At 40.0% G+C, this 20,864-nt stretch overlaps 1 long non-coding RNA gene across 4 annotated transcripts in view; it reads left to right on the top strand.

Annotated features, from left to right (window-relative positions):
- Positions 1-7,754: 7,754 nt before the first annotated feature.
- LOC143682650 (uncharacterized) overlaps positions 7,755-20,864 on the top strand; it is a 39,938-nt gene continuing 26,828 nt past the window's right edge. For all 4 annotated transcript variants that reach the window (XR_013175208.1, XR_013175207.1, XR_013175209.1 and 1 more), the window contains exons 1-3: positions 7,755-7,796; positions 8,556-8,676; positions 9,139-9,280. This is a non-coding gene — a long non-coding RNA (uncharacterized LOC143682650). The remainder of the gene's footprint in view (positions 7,797-8,555; positions 8,677-9,138; positions 9,281-20,864) is intronic.

Genomic DNA, 20,864 nt, shown 5'->3' with positions numbered 1-20,864 from the left:
AGTGATCAAAACGTATGTAACCTACATTTAGGATTTTTACATTTCATTGTACATGGTTTTTTATCACAAAAGAAAAAACAAATGTTGTATACAAACACTGATCTCCTAGTAATGATATGCATGCTGAAGTAGCTGGAGGAAAATGTACTGATATCTCCAACTTACACTGGAACGCATCTAAAAATAAGAGACATCAGTGGATGGTTGAAGGAAGGGATGGATGGACAGATTCGTGATAAAGGAAGCACAGGAAATGTGAAGTGTAGAGGCTTCCTGAGGGCAAGAAGCTGCAAGAGCAGCAGTGTTACTATCAGTAATTGACCTCATGAGTTCTGGGTTATTCGTTTAGGAAGGACCTCCCTTCCCATCCATACACTTTTCATCAGATAGTTTGTTTTTTTACAAAAATATTTTTATTGACACATATAATCCATACATGGTGTACAATCAGTGGCTTACAATATCATCATATAGTTGTGTCTTCATCACCATGATCATTTTTAGAACATTTACATTACTCCAGAGAAAGAAATAAAAAGAAAAAAGAAAAAAACTCATACATCCCATACCCCTTACCCCTGCCTTTCATTGACCACTAGTATTTCCATCTACCCAATTTATTTTACCTCTTAGCCTCCTATTATTTATTTTTTATCCATAAGTTTTTTTACTCCTCTGTCCATGCCCTAGTTAAAATGAGCATAAGACACAAGGTTTTCACAATCACACAGTCACGTTGTAAAAGTTATATCTTCATACAATTGTCTTCAAGATTCAAGGCTACTGGAACACAGGTCAACAGTTTCAGGTACTTCCCTCCAGCCACTCCAATACAACATAAACTAAAAAGGGGTATCTATATAATGTGTAAGAACAACCTCCAGGACAAACTCTCAACTCTGTTTGAAATCTCTCAGCCACTGAGACTTTATTTTGCTCATTTCTCTATTACCCCTTTTGGTCAAGAAGACTTTCTCAATCCCATGATGCCAGGTCCTGGCTCATCTGGAGAGTTCTTCCCACATTGCCAGGGAGATTTACGCCCCCTGGGAGTCATGTCCCATGTAGGTGGGGGAGGGCAGTGAGTTCACCTGCCAAGTTGGCTTAGAGAGAGAGACCACATCTGAGAAACAAAAGAGGTTCTCTGGGGGTGACTCTTAGGCTTAATTTTAAGTAGACAGCCTATTCTTTGCAGAACTAAGTTTCATAGGGGGCAAACCCCAAGATCGAGGGCTTGGCCTATTGATTTGGTTGTCCCCACTGCTTGCGAGACTATCAGAAATTCTCCAAAGGGGGAGATTTAATATTTCCTCCTCTCTCCCCAGTTCCCCAAGGGGACTTTGCAAACACTTCTTTATTCACCGCCCAAATTACTCTGGGTTATATCAGGGCATCATACTAACCTGAACAAATCAACAAAATCTCATGCCGTATTCAAGATTCCATGTACTTATAGTGTTCGACTAAACTGACCACACAAGTTAAATTAGGTAATGCACTACCCCCCAGTCTTCTGATATACCTTAGTCCTATGCAGATCACTTTCTCTACTCAAAGTCTGATCACTTTTTCAACTTTTTAAACAGTTCCTGTATGGGGTACTGTTGACTTTTATAGCTTCAGAGCTCTAACTCTGAGTCTCATGTGTCACATAAATACCCAAAATTTCTGGGAATGACCATGTTATATACAAACAGCTCAATATCTCAGAATTTGGAATTAACAATTATAACTTGTCATGGTTAGGAACAGGTGTCAACTTGGCCAAGTTGTGGTACCTGTTTATCTGATTGGGCAAGCGCTGGCCTGTCTGTTGCAATGAAGACATTTCATAGGATTAGGTCATGATCACATCAGCTGCATCCACAGCTGATTCCATTTGTAATCAGCCAAAGGGGAGTGTCTTCTGCAATTAGTGATGCTAAATCTAATCATGGGAAGCCTTTTAAGGAGGACTCAGAGGAGACAGGTTCCATTCTTGCTTTGGCTGGTGAGCCTCTCCTGTGGAATTCATCCAGGCCATCCATCGGAGTCATCGGCTTCGCAGCCTGCCCTGTGGATTTTGGACTCTGCGTTCCTACGGTCACGTGAGACACTTTTATATATTTTATATTTGCAAGTGTTCCCTGTTGATTCTGTTTCTCTAGAGAACCCTAACAAATACACAACTCCTGAATATATGTGACTGCTGTAAGAGCTTACAATCTAGGACCCTTTACAATAGACCCCAACCTGATAACCCATGCTCTCAACTTTAGTTCACTAGTTTTTATATTAGTTAGTTCATATGATTGAGGCATGATCATATTTGTCTTTTTGTTCCTGACATATATTCAATATATACAGTACTTAAGTTTCATTCACCTAGCTGCAGGCCTCATAACTGCATTCTTTCTTGGGGCTGCTCAGTAGTCCCTTGTATGTATACACCATAGTTCCCCCTTCCATTCCTCTGTGTTGTATCATTAGGCCACCTCCGTTTACTGTGGATCAGGATCACTGCTGCCAGGAACACCAGTGTGCAAATGTCCATTCGTGTCCTCACACTCAGCTCCTCCAGGTATACACTGAGCAATGGGGTTTCAGGATCATATGGCAACCCCACCCCTAACCTCCTGTGGAACCACTACACTGCCCTCCAAGGGGCTGCACCTCTCATTTCCCTACTGACAGTGAATAGGTACATCTCTTTTTCCACATTTTCTCCAGCACTTGTTTCTCTCTGTTCATTTTCAGTCAGTTTTATTCATACATCATACAACTCAAGCGTGTAGACATGCCTTCACCACTATCCTCTATCTGAAAACATTCCCTTTTCTTCCACAAAGAATCTATATCCCTTCCCCATGTCCCCTGCCTTTTGACATTTTTATTTTGACATAATGCCTTTGTTACATACAGTGGAAGCATATTACAATGTTACTGTTGACTGTAGACCCTAGTTTGCATTGATTGTACTTTTTCTTGTATACCATCCATTTTCAACACCTTGCAATGTTGAAATTCAACATTTGTTTGTTCTCCCTCATGCAAAAACATTTTTAATTTGTACATTTAATTACCATCATTGTTCACTCTAGGCATTCCTAAATTATACCATGTCAGTCTTTATCCTCTACCTTTTCTTCTGATTTCATACATGCCCCCAGTCCTTCTCCCTCAATCATACTCACATTTAGTTTCATTCAGTGTACTTATATTATTGTGCTACAATCAGGTAGTATTGTGCTATCCATTTCTGAATTTTTTACAATCAGTCTTGTTGCACAATCTGTATTCCTTCAACACCAAATGCACAATCTCTAACCCATTTCTATCTCCTGATAACCTGTGCTTTTAGCTTCAACACTCAAAGTTCTCTCATTAATGTTAGTTCATATTAATGAGACCATAAAGTATTTATCCTTTTGTTTCTGGCTAGTTTCACTCAGCATAATGTCCTCAAGATTCATCCACCTTGTTATATGCTGCATGACTTTATTCTTTCCTACAGCTGTATAATATTCCATTGTATGTATATACCACAGCTTGTTTAGCCTCTCATCCATTGATGAACATTTGGGCTGTTTCCATCTCTTGGCAATTGTAAATAATGCTGCTATTACATCGTAGGGCAAATGTCTGTTTGTGTCCTTGCTTTCAGTTCCTCTGAATATATACCTAGTAATGGGATTGCTGGATCATATGGCAATTCTATACTTAGCTTCCTGAGGAACTGTCAAACTGCCTTCCAAAGCGGTTGTACCATTTTACATTCCCACCAACAGTGGGTAAGAGTGCCTCTTTCTCCACATCCTCTCCAGCACTTGTTGTTTTCTGTTTTTTTGATAGTGGCCATTCTAGTGGGTGTCAGATGATATCTTATTGTGGTTTTGATTTGCATTTCCCTATTAGCCAATGAAGTTGAGCAATCAGATGAGGTTTTAAGGTGAAATAATCACTGAAGAAAAATTAACCAAAAAAGAATGCCTTCTAAAAGACTTAAACATACATGAAAACAAAGCAAAACATAAAGAAAAATTCCCAGCCTTCAGATGTCTCTCAGTTTTTTATTCAACTAGATCTGTTTACTGGTGGCATCCCTAAAAATAATAATTCTGGGTTTTTCAGATTAGCAATACTTCTGGTAGTAGGTACCAAGGAATCTTTTAAAATAGGGTTCTGTCTCCTCACACAGGCAAGGTCTAGGACAGGGATGAACCACTTTCCTGTAAAAGTTAAGTTTTGATTACTTTTTGTAAGTTATTGCCTTTAAAGAAAAGTCAAGTGTAGAATTTAGGTGGTGGGTACATGGTGTTCACTGTGAAATTCTTTCAACTTTTCTATAGGTTTGAAAATTTTCATAACAAAATATTAGAGGGTTTCTGATTTTCTGCAGTGGCCATATTATTTCTTAAAAAAAAAACACCCACCCCACTTAACTAAAGGTTTTTCATCTTTAAATAAATATACCAATATCTAATTTTTTAAAAAGCCTGTCCTGTCAAGTGGGTGTTACTCTACTAATAACTCTTGTTCTTAAAGTCAGGAAAACATTAAAGAATTATTTTTTTGGTGATGTTCTCCTGGAGCTCCTGGGCTAATCCTCTGTTTTTCTTATCTTTTCTATTTCCATCTCTTTGATTTTTCTCTCAGGGAGATATCCTGGACTTTATCTTCAATCCTCTTAATGAGTATTTTATCTCTTCTCTTCCATTTTTAGTTTCCAGGGGCTCGGTTTTATTCCTTGGCTGCCCCCTTTAAAAAAAAAACTTATTTTATGGCTTCAATATCTCTCTGAGGGTATCAAATATAGGGTGGTGGTTTTGTGTGTGTGTGTGTGTGATTGTTGCTGATGTTTTCTACCCCCCTGCATAGTTTGTTTCTACTAGGAGTTTTTTTTTTTTCCAGTTTGTTTCGGTTGCTTTTTTCATATTAGAGGCTTTTTTTTTTTTGGATATGATAGTAATATCACTTACCTTTCTGCTTTCTAGCCTCCAAAAATGTGCAACTTCTATGTTCTTTTCCATTGCCCCCATCCTGGTAGATTCATGCCTTTAAAAATTACATTTTCTGCCCCAATTCCCCTAAAGAGTGGGAGAAAGATCAAAGGAGATGGTGGAGTTACACGGAGAAGGTAGGGTTTAACAAATGGGTGTGACTGCTGAATCATTACATTGATATTCTTTTAGTCTCCAGTATCTTAGAGCAGCTAGAAGTAAAATACCTAAAATTGTGGAATTGTACCCCATACTAAACTCTGAAATCTGTTGTACAACTAATTGTTGCACTGTGCTTTGAAATTTATTGCTTTTTCGTATATATGTTATTTTTCACAAAAAAAGAAAAAGTCAATTGTGATGATGAATGTCCGGCAATATGACGATACTGTGAAGCATTGATTTTACCCTTTGGATGGATACATGGTATGTGACTATATAATATATATCAAAAAAATTGCATTGAAATAAAAAATTACCTTTTCTGTCATTTTGGTGAGGTTTCAAGAAACAGTGAAAGTAGAAGCATGTGTTTAATCCACCATCTTTACTTGGAAGTCATACTTGTATTAAATTTTATATAGTATAAAATTAAAATTTTGTACCATATTAAAAATTCACATAATGTTTCAATTCGATCCAGATTAAGATGATATACCAACTAAGGTAGGTCTCACTCACTTCAGTCTTTTGGATGACACACCTGTGTCTTATAATTTTATCTCTCAAATTACTTAACTCTTCTGAGGAGCACTATTTTCCTTTAGCCAATAAGGTGTGGCTACTAATCAGGATCTCAATAGCCTGTAGCCTGCAACTCTCACAGGGACACTACATTAGTCAGTTTATAGTTACATTAGTTGCATAAATCATATTAATTGGTTTAATTAAATTGACAACACATAATGCTAAAATTATCCAGTCGTTTTTCCACTGTCAAAGGAATAGTGTCAGTTCCACTGACACCCACTGGCAGAACCTGCAGGAACCGGATTCCCAGGCTCCCAAGATGAGTCAAACAAACTCATTACAGACTAGAAGTGATGAATACGTTCATTTTTTACTGCTAAAAGGGCACTAGTGTACTTAAAAAAAAAATTTTATTAATTAAAAAAAAATTACAAGAAACACAAACATTCCTAATATATGCTCATTTCGTTCTACATATATAATCAGTAATTCACAATATCATCACATAGTTGCACATTCATCATCATGATCATTCTTAAAACATTTGCATCAATTCAGAAAAAGAAATAAAAAGACAGCCGAAAAATAAAACGAAGACAGAAAAAAAAATTTACTAGTGTACTTTTAAAAACTCATGCCCAGGTATATGAGTCTGAACACATCTATTATTTTGGCATTTGTTTCAGCCCATTAATTACCTTTGTCAATAGCTACCATAGTTGAACACTTCCATAGTTGAACTTACTCCCATATAGTCTTCAACCACCTGTACAGTTGGGGGGTCATTAATTAGAGTATGTGGCCATTCTCTATATGTACCCCATCCTGGTGGGGGAGATTATTTTTTTCTTTTTGTAGGTAAAACTTTTAATAACAGCATTATTCACAAAAGACAAAAATGGAAACATCCCAACTGTCCATCCACAGATGAGTGGATAAACAAAACTTGGCATATCTATACAATGGGTTATTATTGAGCCATAAAAAGGAAAGATATTCTGAGACCTGCTACAACATGAGTACTTGGAAATAAATTATGAATTGGAGAGCTCCCAAGTATGGAATGAAAAGTACAACCTGTAAAGAATGATTAAATAACAAGATTTATGTGCATACAAAAAGATTTAAGTACAACTTAAGAATATAAATAAATGATCTAACATAAAAATACTTGCGAATAGGGGTTGCGAGGGTAGTTCAGTGGTAGAATTCTTGCCTGCCATGCGGGAGATCTGGGTTCGATTCCCGGCCCATGCACTGCTCAAACAAACAAACAAGCAGAACAAATGAAAAGCCAAACAAAAACAAAAATTCAACAAATGGCCCTGCGATAAAGGGATATACACATGGAAAAAGAATGAAATGTGAGCCCTGCCATACAACATACAAAGAAAAAAACAAATTTAAGAATAGCATTATATTTTCTAATTATTGAAGAATCATTTCCCAATTAAAAATAACAGGGATAATCTGTATTAAGAAGAAACCGACATTGAGTTCATTGGCTGTCAATGTGGACTGCATATCAGAATCAGTTGGAGACATTAAAAATATATAGATGTTTGGGACTCATATTTGGAAATACTGCAATTATACCCAGAAAAAAAAAATGTTGCCCAGGATATTACAGCTTGGAGATAGTGGCATAAATTTAGCATTTTGACTTCTTTTTTCCAAAATCAGGTGTGGGAGATTCTTACATGTCCAGTTGGACCACAGCAGATGCATGAAGACCCACTCACGCTGCAGGCTGTGCTGCGACCCCGGGGAGCACATAATCCCACACTTGCTGAGTTGGTCTCTGACCAGCAGGAGCCATCATTAAAAGAAATGGGATCAGAACAGCTTTACTGGAAAAGAAAAGTTAATCAAATTTTCTTAATATGATTGAGGGATAGTGAATTTATGTTCATGATCATATTCAATATTTCTTGGACCTCCCTTCTTTTCTCCCCTTCATGACTTGGCTTCTGGATAGTTTGTTCATAATTTACCTCCCATTTGATTAAAAGGAGTTTTTATTTTTACTTTAACCTTCTGGTGCATTGTGACATCATAAATTCCTGTCCCAGTTTACTCAGTGGATTATCATCAGATTGGTCACCCACATGGTGTAAAACGCAAAAGGTAGAGGGAAATTTCACTTCAGATTTTTATGCTGAGTTGTTATTTTTCCCAATTCATAGTTCTTTTCCCACTCTTTACCCCAATACTTCACTAGTGCTTTATCAAAACATAGCTCAAAACTTCTGATTTGTATTCATCAGGTCCCTTCATAGGTGGCATCAAGAGATATAATTGGAGGTGTGTGGCCCATTTATCCATGGAACTCCTAACTGTACCCCGTTATTTTTACTCATCCCTTGGTCCTGACACCACGGAGGGAAAAAATTGTCAAATGAGGGGTTGATTCCCCATCTCTCTTTACCTGATTGGGAGAGGTGGGAAAGTTGGAAGGGCTGTTTTATTTTTTTATTATTAAACCATTCTTGAACCACCATGTCTGTCAGATACTGTTTCCTAAACAGATGCTAAGGAATCAGGAATGCTATATTTCTGCACAGCTTCTACTTAAGCTCCCTAACAGTTGATTCCCTAGTTGCTTTTCCCTAAATAAGAACTATTAGTTGTGAGAACATACTTTGGGCCCTGATGGGCTGGGCAGCAGCCATATATAATCTACCTTTCAGCGGTGGGCGGGGTAGATTATAGGCACAACGGTGGGTAGGGAAAGGCCAGCCTCACACGGCTGTTTAAAGTGACACGATGGCTGCAAAACCCCTTGGACTGGTGCCCATTCCTCCGCGAACAGCCTGCTCATGTCCACTTGCCTGCTTTCTCTTGTCAGAACACCTCTAGCTTTATTCCAACTTTGTTTCTCCCCAGGGATTATGTGGCATCTACACGAGGAATCAGAGCATAATTTGTTAGCCTTGCCAGTGGATTGAAGCTATAGAATTTTGCCCTATGCAGGCAAAATGCCAGCGGCCAAACCAGGAACCTAACCGTGAGCCACAGCCCAGGAATTTGAATAAATGAGAGCGTGTTCTGTTTGATCTTCACAGCCCGGGTTCATGCCATGACTACTGCTTTCAATTCTGCCCTCTGGGAAGAGGGCCCTCATTTTCCTCTCCAAGTGTCTCCCTAGCAGGGGTGTAAGATACCTGGCACCCATGGCGGCTTTAGAAGTGCCGGTGGCCAAGCCCCACGTACCTAGCAGCGGCTGGGTGTCCGAGGCTGAGCTGCCTCCCTGGGGGCGAGGTTCCCCGCCTCCGGCAAAGATGCCGGGTGTCTGCAGAGGGCGCTATTGCCCATGGATGGCCTCCGCCGCAGGGCCGAACCTTCGTGGGGTTGAGCTTTCCAATCCCTGAGGTTCTTCTTTAACAATGCAAGTTGTGCGAGCTTGAACATGATCCCGTTGCACAGCTAGGTTCGCAGAAGGACCTTATGTCTCTTAATTCTGTTTTAGGTCCAAGCAGCAGCTGGTAACTGCCGTTCAAAAGGAGCATGATGTTCGACAGCCTCAGGACCAGAAGCGAGATACCAATCCCTTCCCCTCGCTCAGGAATCCCAGGGAGGCTCCTTGGCCATCAGTCAAGGAGACACACCTGGTATGTTGAACTGTACTATGGACCCAGAGGAACGGCAGCATGTAGAGCTGTTTGTAAGGTTTCCAAGGCAGCTTGTAGTTCAGAACCTATACAAATTCTATGCTTATCCAATAATCTAATAACTGGATTTGGGGTTGCTGTCTCCAGGATCCAAGGTAGGTAGCTATTAATGTCTGTGCTTGCTTTTAGTGGTTGGGAGCTTGAAGAACCAGTAGAGGCAGGAGGTAAAACCAAACTGTATCTTGGAGTGTCCCTGAATTTTTTCTTGCTGATGTCACATCCCTTTGTAGTCACAAAATCAATAAGAGGACAGACCTTCAGGCGCAGTTCTTTCTGAATCACTCTGGATTGATATGTTATCATTGTATTGAGTAATTTCACTATCTTTCAACCTGTTGAAATCTTGCCTTACGAGTTATTGGCACATTGCTGGAAGGTTGATGTTTCTCTGTAGCAAGACTGAGGGAATTGCTGGCCTTGGCAAATGTAGGCAAACTCTAAGTAGAGTTGTTGATTTTGGCAAGTACGGATACATGCTTAGACTAAAATTTGATTTGTTCTTTCTCTGAAATTCAAATTTAACAGGGCATCCTGTATTTTATCTGATTGGCCCTCCATCCTCCTTATTTATTTTTTTCTCTTATCAATTGCACTGGCTTAAGAAGAAAATGCAAACAATCCTAACGCCCTTAGACCACATCCCCCAGTCTCACTGCACAGAGGTAACCCCTGTTAAGGGTTTTGTGTATGTCTTTCTATAAACTATTCATGAATTACTTAAATTTTGTTGTGTGTGTTCAAATTCCAGCTTCTCTAGTTATTAGCTGGGTGGCCTTGGAAGAGTTATCTAACCTCTCTGGATCTTAGTTTTCTTTCTGTAAAATGGGCATAATAATAGCATCTGCCTCATAGAATGTTAGTGGGGTTTAAGTGAGCCTGGCACATAGAAGGCACTGAATGATTATCTGTTATCAATAATTATTATTGGTGATTATTAATAATTATAATTATAATGATGATTACTATTATATATCATGATTTAAAATTTCAAATGGAAACCATATTCATTGTTTTATTTACTTTTTTCACCTTTTATATCTTGTGAACCCTTTTTCACAGATGCAGAGAATTCCTTTTTTTTTTACAAAATTTTTTTTTACAAAAATTTAATTACTTTGTATTGACAGTCATTTAGGTTATTCTCGACTTTCTGCTATCATGAATAATGCTTTGGTGAACATTTATGATGCCCAGCTTTCCCAGGCAGCAACCCTAACTCTTTGTCATTTATAAATCTCTTCTCAAAATGTTCAGATTATTGGTTACCCTATCAGTTTTTCATCCTGAAAAAGAAAAGTGTGGACTTGTCACTCTTTATGCCAGCTCCTTTTATACGTTTGTCTCCCTTTGCCATTTGTCCTGGGGATTCCCTTAAGCTGTCACCTCTGATAGAGTTCTGATTTCCTGGACATTATATCTTTCTTTTCCTGGCTTGCTGTTTGTTATATTTTGGTAAATCATATCCATAAGTAGCTTCATGAGGAAAGTCACATGGGAGATACTTTTTTTTTTTCCAGATTTAAAAATGTCTTCATTTTCCTCTCATACTGGAATGATGGAATGGCTGGGCATAGTATTTTAGGTTGAACACCACTTTAATCCAGAATTCTGAAGGCATTGCTCTATTGCTTTCTAGCCACCAGTGCTGCTTTTGAGAAGTCAGAAGCCGTTTCTATTTTGTTTTCCTCTCTAGAATCTTGGAGGATTTTTTTTTCTTTGTCCTCATTATTCTGAAATTTCATAATGGGTCTCTTTATTATTCGGGCGGGACCTGTTTAATGTGAAAACTCATGTCCTGAAGTTCTGTGAAGTTTTCTTGAATTATTTCTTTAATGATTTCCTCCCTTCCATGTTCATTGTTCAACCTTTCAGGAATTCCTATTGTTTGGATTTTGGACCTCCTGGATGAGGCTTCCAACTTTCTTATTTTTTCTTTCTATCTTTTCATCTCTTTGGTTTTGTGCTTTATACTCTGGGAAATTTTCTTAATGCCATATTTCCACCCTTCCCATTTAAACCCATAGATTTTTTTTAAAAATCGCTGATATATTTTTAATGTGTAAGAACTTTCTCACTCTTTTCTCTCTCAGTATTTCTTCTTTATAGCATTCTGCTATTTTATGGCTATATTTTATAGATACCTCAAAATCTTTGAATATTTCTGAGAATATTAATGATAGTGTTTTGTTTTAGTTCTAGTTTTCTCCACCTTGCAGAATTTATATCCCACAAATTTTTTTGTTGTTGTTTTTCTTTTACCTGTTTGCACATTTAGGTTTCTGTGCTTCACGGAAGAGGTTTTCCTCAGTTGTCTGGCAATCTCTGGGTATTTGCTTCTATTTAAGCTGACTGGAAGCTTTGAGAATATGGGGGAGGGTCTGTAGGTGTCCTCGCTGGGCTGTTTCATTGGGGGATCCCTTCATGTCCGTATCTTTATGTCTTTCAGATGGTCACATTCCCCACAGAAGTCTTTTCCAACGTCTTCTGGAATAGTGAAAGCCAGTCTGTCAGTGTTCTAGGAACAAAAGGAAGAAGACAGGAGTCTCAGCATCCATATCACCCAACCTTGTTTTCCATCTGGTGCACCTGCTCTCAGGGACGCACTGTGCCCTCCCCTGTGCCCTCCCCTGACTTAAGCTTTCCAGAGAAAAAGCCTCCCGTCTTTGTTGCAGTGGGGCAGGGAGTGGGGAGGGAATCTAACTACTTCTTAAACAGTGTTTCACTTAGTTCTTATTTCATCCCACTTTTATTTCCAAGGGTAGCCAGTTCCACCAATTCCTGAGCCTTTAAGAGATTCTACAGTATAAATTCGTTTGGTTTTTGTCTTTCCTCACTGCCACCTTAGGATTCTATTTTCCAGGTCTGAGGCATTTACTGATAGGACAGCTATTTATTTTTGAATGTTTATTTTGCAACCAGACACTGTAGAGCATTTTCTTATTCTTAAGTTTTCAAAGTATATAATCATAACATCCCTAAATAATGATAATATTGTTTCCCTTCCTAATTTTTGTACTTGTTATTTATTTCTCTTATCAATTACACTGGCTTATACCTCCAGGACTAGATGAAATAGTAGCTGTTATGTGGGTATCCTTGTCTTTTTCTTGCATTACTGCGCATGCTACTAGAATTTCACCGTGAAGCAGGGTGATGCTTTGGTTTGACAGCATATATTTATTATTTTAAAGAAGAGTCCCTCCATTTTATGAAGAGATTTTATCAGAAATGAATGTTGAAGTTTCTTCAAATACCTTTTGTCAGCTATGGATTTTAAAAATCCATACTCGTAAGTGAAATTTATCTGTAGTGTTCCTTTTGATGCTGTATTTTCAGGGTTTGGTATCGATATAATACTAGATTTGCAAAAAAAAAAAAAAAAAAAAAAAAGAGCCTGGAAGCTTGTTTTCTCTCTTCTACATTTGAACAATTTAATACTATTTGTACTGAATTGAATAGCGTCATCCCAAAATTCATGTCCAACCAGGAGCTATTTGGAAATAGGGTCTTTACAGATGTAATCAGATGTGATCAAACTCGATCAGGTGACCCTAAAATCCGACATGATTAGTGTCCTTATAAGAAGAGGAAATTCAGACCTAGAGACAGAGACACAGAACCTGATGTGACGATGGCGTCAGAGGTTGGAGTGACATACCTACAACCCAAGGAACGTCAGAAGCTAGGAGAGAGGGTCTCCCTAAGAGATACCCCAAAGAACCAGCCCTTCCGGCATCTTGATTTTGGAGTTCTAGCTCCCAGACTTATGAGAGAATAAAATTCTGTTATTTTAAGCCACTCAGTTTGTGATAATTTATTACAGCAGCCCAGGGAAACTAATATAGTATTGGAACTATATGGGGAATATATTTAAAAATTATAGTGTCTGATACCTGGATGGGTTGTCCCTCCATCCTCCTTCAGATCAAATCATATTTTGTGGTGTGATGCCCACCTCTGCACAGACTAATTTGTTGCCAGCTCTGTAAGATATACTCTCAGCAGGCACAGAAGTAATGTTGAATAAAAGATGTTAAATTTACTTTCTGGAAGCTTCAGAGAGCCGGAAAAAGGAGGAGAAGGAAAAGGAAAAGGAGGAGGAGGAAGTTAATTGTGTTGTTTGGACAAGAATTTAGTTCAACAGACCATGTTTCTCTTCAGCCAACCACAAGACAGGCCTGATAAAATAGGTCAAAGTAAAAGGAATTTCTACTACTCCTTTCTCCACAACTCTCAGACTTGGTCCCACAGTTCTGTGGTCTACCCAATAGCTTTGGTAGAAGCGTCCCCGGAGGGGATGTGAGGGCATCTTTGCACCAATGGAACAAGGTCTGGAGTTGCCATTTGTTGACCAATGGTGAAGCACTGTGTTTGCTTAGCGACTTGCTGTTCCCTTTTCTCTGATGAAGATGGTGGTGTTTAATTCATTGTACCAACTTAATTTGACTGTCTAATTTAAAACCTGCTGGTTTTTCACAGTTTATCTACCACTAGGGGAAGCACTGGGGTGGAAGGTTCTGGAAAGGAGAATTCAGTATATTATAAATGAGAAACGTCTGGCTATGTCTGCAAATGGAAATTGCTGCCTCCAGAGGCTTGACTTTGCCACCAGACAACAATGGAATGGGTGACTGGGTGACACTTATAATGCTCCAAGTCCTCAGTTCTATGAAATGGGAGATTTTGAAGCTGGTATCATCTTTAAAATGGGGCTTTGAACTAAATCATCTATCTCTATGTCCGCCCCCCTTTTTTAAAAGCAATTTTACTGGGATATATTCACACACCTTACAAACCATCTGAAGTATATAAGCACTGGCTCGCAGTATCATCACATAGGTGTGCATACATCCCCTTGATCAGTTTTGGAACATTTTCATTACTTTAGAAAAGAAATAAAAATAAAAAAGAAAACCCAAACTTCCCCATACTTCTTATCCCCCCCCATATTATTGGCCTGTAGTACTGGAGTGGTACATTTGCTGCTGCTGATGAATGGATATTAAAAGATTATTGTTGATATAGTCCATAGTTTGCAATAGGTTCATTTCCCCCATATATCCTTCTATTATTAACCCCTTGAAATAGTATCATATTTATTTTAGTTCATGGAGGAAACTTTTAATATTTTCTACACTCCCTTTTAACTGTCATGGTTGGCCAGGGCGTCAGGAGAGCTCAGTTACTGAGAGTCAGACAGATATAATGTGAATCCCATTTCTGCTCTAATAAGCTGTGTGACACTGTTCAAATTACTGAAACTCTCTGAGTCTCAGCTTATCCATAAAATGGGGACAGTCATGGTACCTACCTCATAAGGCTGGACTCTCCAGGTCTTGTGTTCACATTTTTTGTCTTAGGGGAAATGGTGGGAATTTCGTGGATGCTGAAGGGTTGCCATCTGAAAATGCACCAGAATCTTTATCCTGGTTCTGGATGGAGAGCTTAGGCACCAGGTAGGCAAGTTTGATGGCTGCTTCTGATTGGTCATCACTGGAGCAGCATTCACCTCTGGGGATTCACCTGCTCCCTGTACCACCTTTTCTGGTCATCCTACCAGCCCCTCTGCATCTTATCCTGGACAAACTGTGCTGCTTACTTCTCCTGGACGAACTGTGGGTCTTCTTTCTGACTGGTCAGTTTAGGTTCCCAGGAATAGCCTGGACATCTCACTGCTGCTGAAGAAGTTTGTCCTCTCTATTCCATCCCCCTTTCTGCAATGCCTTCTCTCCCTTGATTCCCCAGATATCCTCCATTCTCTAACTTTTTCAGTTACACTGTTTCCATATCGTCTTCTGCTCTTCTTTCCACTAAAATCAGATTTTAAATATTTTCTTCATAAATTACTTGGAGTGTGTGTTGGGTCCTTTTGCTCACAATAAACCATCTTCCTATGTTACCTCAAATAATTCCACTCCCCCAGTGGGAGGGTGGGGGCACACAATTACTGTTAAGAATCCATATGGTAGGTAATTAAAGGATTACCTATAGTGGTTGGCCAACTGAAACTCATTGGGACTGGGACACAGGTCAGAAGCCAGAAGGGAATTCAGGTCCCTGAGCTCTAGGGACAGAAACTCGTCCCAGCCTCAGCAGGACATTGGCCATTGCTAGCATGACGGTGGCACAGCCCTCTTCTGTCTCTGCTGCTCATACTTCTGCTGCTGCCAGCCCGTGTCTCACTTTTCGGTGCTTGTCTTTTCTCTGCCTCAGGGCTTCTCCTCTCCAAGCTTCTGCTAATTAGGAGTTCTGGTCATCCGTGACTTCTGCTGTCTCATGGTACAGCCTCCTGTCTGATATGCAGGATTTTTCATAGCAGAGCCCCTACTAGGCTGCTGGCTGGGCCACCCACTGCTGACCTTGCATAGGTTTCCCACTCCTGGCCCATCACTATGGCCATGGAAGATGTGGCTGGACACATTAGAAAGGGTTCTGTCCCCGGCCTTGTTCCTCAGCGCAGGGAGATGGCAGGGGCTGTGAGCCTGCCTGGCCTCTTGAGCCTGGTTTTATGGAGGAAAGGTTGTTACCCAGGCCAGAAGTATAAAAGGGTTATTGAAGCTGCAATGTTTCCCAAGTCAGGTGATCAGCAAGTTTTACGCTTATCTGGTAAAGCGGGGACAGAAATAATGCCTACCTCATAAGATTGATGCAGTTTATTCTTTTTCCTTCCAGAATATTTTTTTTTTTTTTTTTTTTTTTTTTTTAAGGAAAGAAGGATAGAAGGAAGGAAGGAAGGAAGAAAGGGAAACATTTTTAAACATTTTCTTGTTTTATTGTATTCTGTTTCTCCGTTTTTGTTACATGGGCTGGGGCCGGGAATCGAACCGAGGTCCTCCGGCATAGCAGGCAAGCACTTTGCCCGCTGAGCCACCGCGGCCCTCCTTCCAGAATATTTTTTTGCTGTATTGGTAATGATAAAAAGCATTGCAAATTTGATGCCTCCAATATAGGAACTTATTAAATCAATGGTTCTCCAGGTCTTGGGAGAGAATTACTTCAGGAGCCCCGTCCGAATTTATGCACCTAGAACGGAGGAGGGGCCGGACCGTCCGGACTCTGAGCTCCGCAGCTGCAATCCCAATTCCCAAAAGCACTGGGCTAAATGACTGAAAGTCAAATCTCATGTAGCCAATCAGAGTGATTTTGCAGGACTGTACCTTTTAACATTCAAAGAAGGTCATGGCAGATCATTGAATAAAAAACACAGGTTATAAACAGGACCATGGTTGCACATATAGACATATATGCATGGATGAGCATCTAGAATCTTGACAAAAAGCGTGGTGGGCAGATGTGACGCAGCAGCAGCATCTGGGAGCCTGCTGCAAAGGAGGGGCTGAGGCCTCGTTCCAAATCTACTGAATCCGCATCTGCAGTTTGACGCGATCTCCGTGCGATTCGTGCGCAGCACATCGAAGTGCTCTAGAACCCTGGTGCTTGTCTCTGATGCTCCTCAGAATCACCTGAGAAGGAGTAATGCCACCCTTTGCCCAGGTGATAGCCCTGACCACTTAAACCATAGTTTCAGGAGGGTGGGCCCCTGCAGCGTTTATCTTCAAGCTCCCAGGTGATCCTGACGAGCAGCCGCAGGTGGAAACTGCTGCTGTGAGGATACACACCAGGGTTAGGGGGACCATCCGGTGGCTGGTGGGAATCTGGTGGTTCTGATTTTCTGTTTTCTGATTTACTGTATTTTCTGATTTTTTGTTTAAGAAGTGTGTATTATTTTTGTAATGATAAAGAAGAGATTAGAGAAGAGACTGAAGACCACAGAGCTAGAAAATAGAGGATCTGAACCTAGGCAATCTGTCTCTAGAACCTGCCTTGTCATATGAAAATCATGTGAAATGCTTAGGCTTGACCCCAGTGATTTTAGCTCTTGGACTTGACTCAAAGAAATGATTAGACAGCTGTATAATACAGAACAAAACCAGACCAAGAAAAATCTCAATGCCCCTATTCTTGTAAGAGACTAAATTATTACATATCCATAAAATATAGTAATGTAAAGCTAAGAATGCTGATAAGTTATTTATTGAAATGGAAAAATCTTCATGAAATATTAAGTTTAAAAGTAAGTTACAGTTCCGGAGAAGATGGCGGCTTAGTAAGACATGCGGGTCTTAGTTCCTCCTCCAGAACAGCTACTAGGAGAGTAGAAACGATACAGAACAGCTCTCGGAGCCACGACAGAGATCAAGAAGACAGCGTACCCCATTCTGGAACGGCCGACTGGCTGGGAGAACCCGCTCCGGTGAGATCGCCGAGGGGCGCGGGCTTCCCCAGGCCGGGGCGGCAAACGGCCGGAGTCCCTCCCTTCCTCCTTCCCGGGCCAGCTGGGAGAATTGGACAGGCGGTCCCCTCAAGCCGCGGTGGCTGGCGCCCCCCCCACGCGCGGCCCCCCGGACCAACTGGGAGAATTGGATCGGAGATCCCCCAGGCCGCGGAGAACGGTGACTGGGGTCCCTTCCAAACACGTGGCTTCCCGGTCCGGCTGGGAACGGTGCACTCTCCCGGGCCGCGGTGGTTGGCGCCCTCCCGCCATGCTTGGCGCCCCGGGCCGGCTAGGAGATTCGGATAGGCGCTCTCCCGGGCTGTGGCAGCTGGCGACCCTCCCCACGTTCGGATCCCCGGGCCGGCTGGCACTCTTCCAAGCCGCTTCAGCTGACAAACCTCCCCCACGGCAAGAGTTTTCCAAAATTAAAGGACCCACACCACCTTTTACTGGTGGGACCCACAGACAAACGAGTGCCACGAGCGCCACCTACTGGGCAGGATAAGAAAAACAGAACCCAGAGATTTCACAGAAAAATCTTTCAACCTGTTGGGTCCAACACCCAGGGAAATCTGACTAAATGCCCAGACGCCAGCAGAAGATAATGGATCATGCTCAGAAAATTGAGAATATGGCCCAGTCAAAGGAACAAACCAATAGTTCAAATGAGATACAGGAGCTGAGACAACTAATGCTGAATATACGAACAGAAATGGAAAACCTCTTCAAAAATGAAATTGATAAATTGAGGGAGGACATGAAGAAGACATGGGCTGAACAAAAAGAAGAAATAGAAAAACTGAAAAAACAAATCACAGAACTTATGGAAGTGAAGGATAAAGTAGAAAAGATGGAAAAAACAATGGATACCTACAATGATAGATTTAAAGAGACAGAAGATAGAATTAGTGATCTGGAGGATAGAACATCTGAATTCCAAAAAGAAACAGAAACTATTGGGAAAAGAATGGAAAAATTTGAACAGGGGATCAGGGAACTGAAGGACAATATGAAGCGCACAAATATACGTGTTATGGGTGTCCCAGAAGGAGAAGAGAAGGGAAAAGGAGGAGAAAAACTAATGGAAGAAATTATCACTGAAAATTTCCCAACTCTAATGAAAGACCTGAAATTACAGATCCAAGAACTGCAGCGCACCCCAAAGAGAATAGACCCAAATAGGCGTTCTCCAAGACACTTACTAGTTAGAATGTCAGAGGCCAAAGAGAAAGAGAGGATCTTGAAAGCAGCAAGAGAAAAACAATCCATCACATACTAGGGAAACCCAATAAAACTATGTGTAGATTTCTCAGCAGAACCATGGAAGCTAGAAGACAGAAGCTAGGATGATATATTTAAATTACTAAAAGAGAAAAACTGCCAACCAAGACTTCTATATCCAGCAAAATTGTCCTTCAAAAATGAGGGAGAAATTAAAACATTCTCAGACAAAAAGTCACTGAGAGAATCTGTGACCAAGAGACCAGCTCTGCAAGAAATACTAAAGGGAGCACTAGAGTCAGATACGAAAAGACAGAAGAGAGAGGTATGGAGAAGAGTGTAGAAACAAGGAAAATCAGATATGATGTACATAATACAAAAGACAAAATGGTGGAGGAAAATATCCAAACAGTAATAACACTAAATGTTAATGGACTGAATTCCCCAATCAAAAGACATAGACTGGCAGAACGGATTTAAAAACAGGATCCTTCTATATGCTGTCTACAGGAAACACATCTTAGACCCAAAGATAAACATAGGTTGAAAGTGAAAGGTTGGGAAAAGATATTTCATGCAAATAATAACCAGAAAAGAGCAGGAGTAGCTATACTAATATCCAACAAATTAGACTTCAAATGTAAAACAGTTAAAAGAGACAAAGAAGGACACTATATACTAATAAAAGGGACAATTAAACAAGAAGACATAACAATCATAAATATTTATGCACCGAACCGGAATGCCCCTAAATACGTGAAGAATACACTGCAAACACTGAAAAGGGAAATAGACACATATACCATAATAGTTGGAGACTTCAATTCACCACTCTCATCAATGGACAGAACATCTAGACAGAGGATCAATAAAGAAATAGAGAATCTGAATATTACTGTAAATGAGCTAGACTTAACAGACATTTATAGGACATTACATCCCACAACAGCAGGATACAGCTTTTTCTCAAGTGCTCATGGATCATTCTCAAAGATGACCATATGCTGGGTCACAAAGCAAGTCTTAACAAATTTAAAAAGATTGAAATCATACACAACACTTTCTCGGATCATAAAGGAATGAAGTTGGAAATCAATAATAGGCAGAGTGCCAGAAAATTCACAAATACGTGGAGGCTCAACAACACACTCTTAAGCAACGAGTGGGTCAAAGAAGAAATTGCAAGAGAAATTAATAAATACCTCGAGGTGAATGAAAACGAAAACACAACATATCAAAACTTATGGGACACAGCAAAGGCGGTGCTAAGAGGGAAATTTATTGCCCTAAATGCCTATATCAGAAAAGAAGAAAAGGCAAAAATGCAGGAATTAACTGTCCACTTGGAAGAACTGGAGAAAGAACAGCAAACTAATCCCAAAGCAAGCAAAAGGAAAGAAATAACAAAGATTAGAGCAGAAATAAATGAAATTGAAAACATGAAAACAATAGAGAAAATCAATAAGACCAGAAGTTGGTTCTATGAGAAAATCAATAAGATTGATGGGCCCTTAGCAAGATTGACAAAAAGAAGAAGAGAGAGGATGCAAATAAATAAGATCAGAAATGGAAGAGGAGACATAACTACTGACCTCACAGAAATAAAGGAGGTAATAACAGGATACTATGAACAACTTTACGCTAATAAATACAACAATTTAGATGAAATGGACGGGTTCCTGGAAAGGCATGAACAACCAACTTTGACTCAAGAAGAAATAGATGACCTCAACAAACCAATCACAAGTAAAGGAATTGAATTAGTCATTCAAAAGCTTCCTAAAAAGAAAAGTCCAGGACCAGACGGCTTCACATGTGAATTCTATCAAACATTCCAGAAAGAATTAGTACCAACTCTCCTCAAACTCTTCAAAAGAATTGAAGTGGAGGGAAAACTACCTAATTCATTCTATGAAGCCAACATCACCCTCATACCAAAACCAGGCAAAGATATTACAAAAAAGAAAACTATAGACCAATCTCTCTAATGAATATAGATGCAAAAATCCTCAATAAAATTCTAGCAAA

This window comes from Tamandua tetradactyla, chromosome 5 (genome assembly GCF_023851605.1).
Source record: "Tamandua tetradactyla isolate mTamTet1 chromosome 5, mTamTet1.pri, whole genome shotgun sequence".
Lineage (NCBI taxonomy): Eukaryota > Metazoa > Chordata > Mammalia > Pilosa > Myrmecophagidae > Tamandua > Tamandua tetradactyla.
Note: the sequence above shows the minus strand (reverse complement) of the source record. Positions and strands in the feature narration are given on the sequence as shown.